Source organism: Borostomias antarcticus (genome assembly GCF_949987555.1).
Source record: "Borostomias antarcticus genome assembly, contig: scaffold_108, whole genome shotgun sequence".
Taxonomy (NCBI): Eukaryota; Metazoa; Chordata; class Actinopteri; order Stomiiformes; family Stomiidae; genus Borostomias; species Borostomias antarcticus.
In genome coordinates this window covers 413,307-423,306 of record NW_028175623.1, presented here as the reverse complement: position 1 = coordinate 423,306, position 10,000 = coordinate 413,307, and positions in this window count along the sequence as shown.

The window sequence follows — 10,000 nt, the reverse complement described above, 5'->3', positions numbered from 1 at the left end:
GTGCAGTGGAACGGCTCGCAATTTGTCTCCGGTGAGTGAGATGTTATGGCTATCCAGCTAAACTGATAACTTTTCATTCATAGATAATCTGTTTAGCTGCTAATATGCATTCAAATTAATCTACAGTAGGACTTTGTGTAGGCCTATATGTGTTAATGTACATGCCTTAAGGGCCCTCCACACCAAGCACTATAACTATAACTATAGCCATTATTGATTAATGTGCATGTCTATATTACTAGCTATAGCTACCTGGATCATTATTAGATATGAATTTGGAAAAAGAAGAAAAAGCTGGATGGAATATACGATTAAGTAGCTATAACTATTTATGCTTAGAATTAATTCATTATCAATAATGGATGTGTTGAGCTAATGTACAATTAAGCTACTGGACAATGTAGTAGGCTAGTCTACTTCATACAACTAACAGTATTCTTTTATTTAACAGTTACCTTGCAACTGGGGACTCATACTGGTCGATTGCCTGCAGCTATCGTGTGGGAATCACCACTGTGGCCTACATCATCACAGAGGTTGAGGCCACAGTTGAAGATCTGGGCCTTGTATCTGAGTTCATGTCAGTGCCAATGAAGGAGGACTGGATGACCATTGCAGAGGATTTCCGTCAGCATTGCAACTTTCCCAACTGCTTGGGCTCCATGGACGGAAAGCATGTGGTCATTCAGGCCCCCTCCAACAGTGGCTCCACATTCTACAACTACGAGGGGACTTACTCCATCGTCCTCTTGGCAGTTGTAGATGCCAGGCAACGTTTTCGTGTGGTGGACATGGGCGCCTATGGGAGAACGAGTGATGGAGGGACCCTTCGGTAAGGCCCTGCAGAATGGCAGACTGGACCTCCCTGAAGACAGTCTGCAGCCAGGAGCAGAGCGCCTGGGATGCCAACCACATGTCTTTGTGTCAGATGAGGCATTCCCATTGCAGACACACCTCATGCGCCCCTTCCCCGGGTCCAACCTCTCCAGGAGGAACAGGATCTACAACTCCAGACTCTCCCGTGCCAGGATGATCGTCGAGAGCACCTTCGGCATCCTGTCAGCACAATGGAGGATGTACCGGCGAGTGATTGGGACCAGCCTGAAGATGTGGAGAAGGGTGGGAAGGCAACCTGTGTGCGGCACAACTTTCTGCGTTGGACCACGAAGGGCCCAGCAGCTGCCAGGGTGTCAGAGAGAAGCTCCTGATCCTGCCGCTCTGCAGGGCCACCGAGGGGGAACCAACCACGCCACTGAGAGAAGCTCCTGATCCTGTCACTCTGCAGGGCCACCGAGGGGGAACCAACCACGCCACTGAGAGAAGCACCTGATCCTGTCACTCTGCAGGGCCACCAAGGGGGAACCAACCACGCCACTGAGAGAAGCTCCTGATCCTGTCACTCTGCAGGGCCACCGAGGGGGAACCAACCACGCCACTGAGAGAAGCACCTGATCCTGTCACTCTGCAGGGCCACCAAGGGGGAACCAACCACGCCACTGAGAGAAGCTCCTGATCCTGTCACTCTGCAGGGCCACCGAGGGGGAACCAACAACGCCACACGGCCATCCATGTGAGGGAAACATTTGCCTCCTGCTTTTCTGCAGAGGGTGCAGTCTGGTGCCAAGACAATCTGGCATAACTGCAACATGCATGGCCTCATTCATTTATTCGTGACATAACATTTGTTTGTGAAGTTGTGAAGATTGTTTGTGAGTTTGTGAAGATGAATAAAATAAATGAATAAAAAATGCAAAACAAATAGGATGACTTGTTACTTTTATAAGTATTTAATTTATTCCTTACACAAGAAATAACTTAAAATAACAAACGTAAAACAACCATTTATGGCCATCAGCTACAGAACAGAACATGTCGGCCATCTTTTAACCTGAGGTCATGGGATAATCTGAGCAGCTTTAGAGTGTCTCCTGAGGAGCATTCTGTATTTTCACACACACTATCATCAGCCACAGAAGAAAACATGTAGGCCTAGCCTACTAAAAGGGCCAGCCAGGGCCTAGCCTACTAAAAGGGCCAGTGAGAACAGAGCATGTAGACCTACTCTACTAAAAGGGCCAATGAGAACAGAGCATGTAGACCTACTCTACTAAAAGGACCAGTGAGAACAGAGCATGTAGACCTACTCTACTAAAAGGGCCAATGAGAACAGAGCATGCAGACCTACTCTACTAAAAGGGCCAATGAGAACAGAGCATGTAGACCTACTCTACTAAAAGGGCCAATGAGAACAGAGCATGCAGACCTACTCTACTAAAAGGGCCAGTGAGAACAGAGCATGTAGGCCTAGCCTACTAAAAGGGCCAGTGAGAACAGAGCATGTAGGCCTACTCTACTAAAAGGGCCAGTGAGAACAGAGCATGTAGGCCTACTCTACTAAAAGGACCAGTGAGAACAGAGCATGTAGGCCTACTCTACTAAAAGGACCAGTGAGAACAGAGCATGTAGGCCTACTCTACTAAAAGGGCCAGTGAGAACAGAGCATGTAGGCCTACTCTACTAAAAGGGCCAGTGAGAACAGAGCATGTAGGCCTACTCTACTAAAAGGGCCAGTGAGAACAGAGCATGTAGGCCTACTCTACTAAAAGGGCCAGTGAGAACAGAGCATGTAGGCCTACTCTACTAAAAGGGCCAGTGAGAACAGAGCATGTAGACCTACTCTACTAAAAGGGCCAGTGAGAACAGAGCATGTAGGCCTACTCTACTAAAAGGGCCAGTGAGAACAGAGCATGTAGGCCTACTCTACTAAAAGGACCAGTGAGAACAGAGCATGTAGACCTACTCTACTAAAAGGGCCAATGAGAACAGAGCATGTAGACCTACTCTACTAAAAGGGCCAATGAGAACAGAGCATGTAGACCTACTCTACTAAAAGGGCCAATGAGAACAGAGCATGTAGACCTAGTCTACTAAAAGGGCCAATGAGAACAGAGCATGTAGACCTACTCTACTAAAAGGGCCAATGAGAACAGAGCATGTAGACCTACTCTACTAAAGGGCCAGTGAGAACAGAGCATGTAGGCCTACTCTACTAAAAGGGCCAATGAGAACAGAGCATGTAGGCCTAGCCTACTAAAAGGGCCAGTGAGAACAGAGCATGTAGGCCTAGCCTACTAAAAGGACCAGTGAGAACAGAGCATGCAGACCTACTCTACTAAAAGGGCCAGTGAGAACAGAGCATGTAGACCTACTCTACTAAAAGGGCCAATGAGAACAGAGCATGCAGACCTACTCTACTAAAAGGGCCAGTGAGAACAGAGCATGCAGACCTACTCTACTAAAAGGACCAGTGAGAACAGAGCATGTAGACCTACTCTACTAAAAGGGCCAATGAGAACAGAGCATGCAGACCTACTCTACTAAAAGGACCAGTGAGAACAGAGCATGTAGACCTACTCTACTAAAAGGGCCAATGAGAACAGAGCATGCAGACCTACTCTACTAAAAGGACCAGTGAGAACAGAGCATGTAGACCTACTCTACTAAAAGGGCCAGTGAGAACAGAGCATGTAGGCCTAGCCTTCTAAAAGGGCCAATGAGAACAGAGCATGTAGACCTACTCTACTAAAAGGGCCAATGAGAACAGAGCATGCAGACCTACTCTACTAAAAGGGCCAATGAGAACAGAGCATGTAGACCTACTCTACTAAAAGGGCCAATGAGAACAGAGCATGCAGACCTACTCTACTAAAAGGACCAATGAGAACAGAGCATGCAGACCTACTCTACTAAAAGGGCCAATGAGAACAGAGCATGTAGACCTACTCTACTAAAAGGACCAATGAGAACAGAGCATGCAGACCTACTCTACTAAAAGGACCAATGAGAACAGAGCATGCAGACCTACTCTACTAAAAGGGCCAATGAGAACAGAGCATGCAGACCTACTCTACTAAAAGGGCCAATGAGAACAGAGCATGTAGACCTACTCTACTAAAAGGGCCAATGAGAACAGAGCATGCAGACCTACTCTACTAAAAGGGCCAGTGAGAACAGAGCATGCAGACCTACTCTACTAAAAGGGCCAATGAGAACAGAGCATGTAGACCTACTCTACTAAAAGGGCCAGTGCGTCGGCAGTAAAGACCAGTGAGATCACTGTAACAAGCAGCAACAACTGGCATCCTGTAAAAACTTAAACATCAGGTTTAAAACACATTACACTTTGAACATGAAAACAAATGAGGAATGTCTAATGAAAAAGAAAGAAAAAAATGAAACCTGATAGACCTGCACCTGCCTAATCCTCAGCCTGGCTGTACTCTGCCTGAAACACAAGCTGGTGAATTTACATTTTTAGTGCTGCTCTTCGGGGACCAGAGAGCCTCTTAAGAGATGGCAAGATGCTTTTAAAGAAAAGCATGTCCTCATCATCTGAGATCTGGGAGGATGATGTGTTGTCTTCCTGTTCCACTGAGCGATTGATAGCTTCTATGAGATGACGTTACAACGGGGCCATTGACTTGTCCTTCTTCCTCATTTTGGCTGGGACTTGAGTAGATGGGCCTGGCAACACTTGAGTAGATGGGCCTGGCGTTCGGGGGATGTCTTCTTGCTCACTGGATACACCGTCAGTCGGCGATTCTCCTTGTAGGCCTGTCTATGTCTCTGCCCTGGTGCCTGGGGACTCCCTCCCTCTCTCAAGCACTGCCTCTGAGTCCTGGCTGTCTTCCTCTTCATCCTCCATCTTCCCACTTGTTTCCCTATTTTGAATGAAGGGGTGAAGGAAGGACATTGATTGGATGTAGCGCCATGGCCGGTGAACCACTGCTCCAGCCCCACTCCTCTTCTTCCACTTCTCCTTATTTACCTGTAAATAAGTATTATTATTTACCTGTAGGTGGTCCGCAGGCTTTTTCACCTCAGCAACTGTAAAAAACATTTACGTTTTTTTATTTTTTTTACATTACAGTATGTTTAGTCATGACCACTTTATTCAGTCATTGATATACTACAACTTCACCATCTTTTTAAAAGTAAACCATGACAGAAGCATTATCTATAAAGGTACAAGTAGGGGAGAACCGGGTCAAAAGTTGCACTTTTTGGTTTGATTCAATTTACTCCGAAATTAATAGAGATAGAGATTCCACATTTTATGACACACAACTTGCACATGTCCTTCAGTATTATCAACTGTAATGTTCGTGCTAGGATATAAGAGCTTAACATAAATAGGGCGAGAACGGACCGAGTGCAATGCGACTTTTGTCCATGCCGAGCGGGACAAAAGTCTCATAGGAGAGGGGCAAAAGTCGCACTGCTGCAAAGTGTGTCCTATCTGTTTTTTTTGGCATGTAATTCTCTTTACTTTCAACGAATGTATTAATAGACATAATATCATAATAATATATATTGCCTTCAACGACCTCCTGAGCTGCCTGCCTGATGGTCTCAGGGCTAAAGAGGCCGCGCATCGTTTTCCTCAGCCTAACTCTTGGCATGCTGTCAATTAAATAAAATACATTGTAAATAAACATGGTTTTAGGCTATTGTGTTTATGTAGGCCTATAGGTTAAGCTATTTGTGTTCATAAGGTAACGTCATTGTAAACGAAAGTAGCCTATATAATCCAATTGACTGGAACCAGGGGGTTTGACCAAAGTTAAGAGGCAAAATAATTTGTCTTGACTGCATTTAAGATGTATCTTTCACATTAAAACTGCATACAAAGCTGACCAATAGCATTAGAAAGATCTCTTCGAGAGCTTTCAATTCACCTGTTCATTCTGTCACTCGCGCACCCCTCTGGTTCTAAGACATCACAATGCGACTTCTGTCCCTCTACGGGATGCGACTTTTGTCCCGCCACGGTCTCCTGTCATTTCTCCCTGGCTTGCAGGCACGACTTGCTCGCACGAAACTTGAAAGCTATGCTATCATGTAGCCAGTAGATATGCTAAGAAAAATGCATATGTTTGCAAACTAAAACAAGTGAACACAATTTTACAATCGAAAAATGCTTATGAGACCATTATTTTACTTATATGGGGCAAAAGTGGTTTTCCATCGATATCTCTGTCAAATATGCTGCGATCGCGCCCAAAATTTGAACGGAGCTCGTACACGGTAATATGTGTAGGCATGTATAACCACATATTTGCAGGTCCAGTCATTCTAGAGAAAATGGGAACGCGACTTTTGTCCCGCGCGACTTTTGACCCGGTTCTCCCCTATTACAAACCAAAAAACACACACAGTAGTCAGGACCTGGGTCATAATACATTTGTTCTTTGTAATGAAATTAGGTATACTTAATACTTTATGTGCGCATTATTATAATAATTATTATTGATTGCTATTATAGGCCTGCTGCCTGTTTATGAGCATTTTGGCAAGTTCTAGTCTGTTGAGCTAGCTACACACCTGGCTGTGATTACACCATAACAGAGCGCTTGATCTGAGCAAGTCTGTTGAGCTAGCTACACACCTGGCTGTGATTACACCAAAACAGAGCGCTTGACAGCTAGCTACACATCTGGGCCTCATTGAGGTTCGCCTTTTTTTACACAGTCTTTTCCGCGATTTCTGGCGTACGCCCTCTCCCCCCCCTCCCCCCCAAATGAAAAGGTACAGTGTGCAAACCCCCTACCATTGGTTACAACTTGAACCAATAGCTTTTGATATTAGTAATGTTGTCATGTGACTACTTACAACTGGACAGTGTAACACCAACAGTGTAAAAATGGGTCTTGAAAAGTATGATAACATAAGGCGTCATTGGGCTGGAAAGGGTTAAATAATTATGTAATATTTTGTATCTCAAATCAGGAGGCAAAAAGTCTTTAATGTATTTAACATTTATTATGAATATGTGACAGCGGCTGGTGATTTGGTCTGCAACTCGGCAAACCCCGAAATGCGCTAGGGGGCAAAATAACTAAAAAAACTTTTTTTTTTTTTTTTTGTTTTTTTGTGTATTACCAAAGTTGACGTTGTGAAGAACCTACTTACTATAACAGACAACAGTTTTAGGTTCACGAAATACGTTTAATTAGTCTGCAAACTAAGCTCGTTTTTAGCTGATTTCGAGCCGGGTTTGGGGGCGGGCAGATCGATTAGCATGATTTGTTTTCATTGGCTATTGCTTCCGGGTTCTCCGCCCCCACCCTTCCCCAACACGCCAGCTTTGTTTACATTCAGTCCCAAGTTTAACCATGGATGCTACAGCTTTTGCTAAAGAGAAGACGGGGATGGCATCCAGGACATGGAAAGAGTTTTAAGAGCAGCTAAAACTCCAGCAGAGCAGGACTCGTTCGTACACGGAGTTTATTCTTGATGACCTGTGATACAGAGATGACTGTATCAACTTGTTGCTACCAAGCGCAGAGTTGCGTCGAACGAGGTACCAGATTCACACCACTGTTGTCTGCGGCCAAGCATTCTGCTTTGCTTTGGGGTAATCTGATCTTTATACTATCTGTGCTGTTTATATTACATTAACGTTAGTCGTTTAGCAGTAGCTCCTTTCTAAACAAGTGACTGAGTCTAGCTAGCATAACAAACTAACAAAGGCTAGCTAGCTAACGTTAGCTAACATGCTAGTTAGCTGAGCTAGCCCTTTCTTCCTAAACTAGCCAGCGAGGCAGCTAATATCGAGCTAGGTAGCTATATTACAGAGAGAAACAGAATGAGAGAGCATGAGAGCTATGGTAGTCTGACACCTTTGTTTTTTGTTTTGGTTACAGGATGAGCAAAAAGGTGAGGAATTGCAGCTCTCCCTGGGCCCCTCCATACCAGCCAGTAAGAAGATCACTATACACTACAGCTTTGATTTTGCACAACAGGTGAGAATACGTTCATCCTATCATGCATTAGCTAGTCTATTTAATCAACACTTTCTGGTACTATTTTATCTATATGGAGTGCCAGTACTGTGGGCAATAGTTTAATGTACTTTCTTCCTTCTATTCTATTGCAGTTTTGATGCAGAGAGACCTGGCATGGTTGTGGCCAGAGAACACTGTGATGCACCGGCACCGGCGCAAGCCTGATGTCCTGCCCCCCAGAGAAGGTCTTCTTGTGCAAGCCCCACCCGGACTGGACATGGCCAGACAGACGTATCCCTTTGACAAGATCAGAGAGTTCTGTTCTGATGAGGGACGAGACGTCACATGTCCCCCGCCAAACTCCACAGCAGCTCAGAACAAGACTGTCCGCTTGTAGATTCACTGCAGATCATCAGGACGGACAGCACTGCAGGAGAAAGGCCACAGCCTTTCCTGTTTTCCTGTTTGTATACTGAAGCGTTGCTTGTTCTCTTGCACAGACTTGCCCACACTTGCACAGACTGCATTGTTAGAATATTGAATACTGAGCTGAGTACTGTTGTTATTACCTTGAGTATTGAGCTGGGGACTGTTATTACTTTGTTGTACACTTGATCACAATGAACACTATGCACCTTGTCTATAAAACAGACAACTGACTGTACACTTTAACACTTAGACTGTAGCACCTCACTTGGCAGCCACTCTCAGGTAATACCCCAAGTTGACAGCCACTCTGACAGATAATGACAGATCGTCCAGTGGGGGAGTGGCTGGGGGTGCAGTTACCAGGCTATTGTTCACGCCCATTACCTGGCAGTCAGAGGTGTGAAAATGTTGGAGAACTTTGGAGGGAGATTTCTCAGCTAAGTTGATTTGGCAGTACTAGCATTCAAATAAGCATATCTTCTTCAAATATGTTCAGATTTCAATGTATGAGACCTAATTTGAAAGCTTACAATCTGCACTTTCATAATCTGTAAAAAACTGAAAAATGAAAATGCCTAGTTGAGGACCAAATTACCAGCGGCGGTCACATGATTTAATCCACTTAAATAATGGATGCAAAGTAGCAAACTGGCCTCTGGGCCTTTTGTCCCAAAAACATTCCCATGAAAAAAACGTCTCTTATTAAAAAACGATTGATTTTTTTCTCTGAACAAGTGTATTATTTGTTCTAAGCCCTTCCTAATGACATAACAAAAATAAGTGAAGAAGTCTAATTTCATTACATCATGTTAACAACTTTTTCAGGATGACCAAAAATAAGATCAAATTACCTCAGAATTGTCCCAGTGGACTAATTTGACCTCGAAGTGATGGGACCTTAAAAGAGTGCATTGCGCAAGAGTAGCAGTAGCCAGGGAATGTGTTGAAATTAAATTGGGCACCATATGGTGGTTTTGTGGAGAAATACAGCCGGGAGGCCTTTTACCCCACACTACCCTACCGATTTAGACGGGTTTTTACACCCTTTTTGAACAGCATGTGTGAGGGAATGAAGTGCAGTGAGGATGTCCTGTTGGCTCTGGTGGTGTAGTGTGGTGACCTCCACCAACTGCTGCACAACTGCCCCACAACTGCCCCAATCCCTTCTGCCATGTCCCTCTGGGCCTCTAGGGTCCCCGTCTGGGCCTCCAGCACAGCGTCTGAGAGGAAGCCCAGACGGTTTCCCTCAGGGACCCTTGAGACAGGGACGCTGGCAGCCGGAGGTGGAGGCGTGGGCGGTGGAGACGGAGGCGCTGGAAGTGGAGGCACTGGAGGTCGTGGCGCTGGATGTGGAGGCTGCAACCGGCGGGGGCACGACCGTCAGGTCAAGGACCACTGCAGACTCCCCCTCCTCTGAGTCCCACCCCACGTCAGAGTCTGGAGAAACTATTTCAGTCATTTTCTTTGAGTTTGTCTGTAAACTTTATTTTCCATTAAACATTTCATTGTGTAGCCATATTCATTTGATATGTTTTTCTGTTGGCAGCCAAATAAATGCTTAAGTGTGATTTACCGGGTGATTTAGATGAGAGTCTTAATTTCCCAGAGGGGAAAATGTTTAATGTGGTCTAACATTATGAAGTGATCATCTGTGTTATCGTTCCCTGTTTTTGGTCCTGAATCAATCATAGCCTACCACAGAATGTGTGGAATGTTTGCTTTCCTCACAGTCACATAATACAGCATGTCCGTGTAGCCTACGCCAAATACAGGATGCACGAAAC